Below are 860 nucleotides of genomic sequence, written 5' to 3'. Positions count from 1 at the left end.
ATACTAAAGATAGGCAGGTACTTGCTTTCAAGCAGAACACAGGGGAAAACAAACTTAGCGGGAGTGTTTACGTGTTCGGCGTAATGACGTACAACGGCCTCGACTATTTCTGTAGTCCTATTCAGCCACTCAGTAACAACCATCGTTTTTCAGACACGTAAACTCTTCGAAAATCCCCAGTGGGGTCACTGCTGATGTATTTAATGTCGTAGAACAAAACGTGATTTATCTCTTAAATGTGTGTCAACCACAGACCTTATTTCGAGCTATTTACCAAAACCCTATGGAAAAAATGCATTGCTTTTTGACGAAGGAACCGGAAGTGCTAAAAATGCTAACTTACTTCCGGGTTTTAGGACGCGTCACTGCGGCTCTCTATTCAAAACCATTCTATTTATTCTCACGTAAATTACATGCCAATGTTTTATCTTTTTATTTATTTGTTTTTATTTTAAATCGTATAATGTCTGACTTTTTTTGCCGTCTGTGACGGCCCGTCCACACACAGCCATGAAAAAAATCTTTCGAAGCTTCGCCCATTCACTTGAATGGGGTGACGTAGAAGATTTTTAATCTTCGCCGAACTGCATTGTGGGGACCGGAGCATGGCTTTGCAAGCATCGTGAGCATCAAAAGTTGAGCAATGTCCAACTTTTGATGCTCCCAATGCTTGCGAAGCTGGCATCAGCCAATCAAATCCCGTTTATGCAAATCCCGCCAGTGCAAGCGCTAGCCAATCAAACCGCGTGTACTGTATGCAGATACCGCTGCGGTCTTTTCCATATGTCATAAAATGGAGGATAAATTAATCATCGCTGTAGGAAATGTCCCGGTCCTTTACGACTGCTCCCTGTTCACCT

Source organism: Notothenia coriiceps, unplaced genomic scaffold (assembly GCF_000735185.1).
Source record: "Notothenia coriiceps isolate Sejong01 unplaced genomic scaffold, NC01 NC01_scaffold00037250, whole genome shotgun sequence".
Lineage (NCBI taxonomy): Eukaryota > Metazoa > Chordata > Actinopteri > Perciformes > Nototheniidae > Notothenia > Notothenia coriiceps.
Note: the sequence above shows the minus strand (reverse complement) of the source record.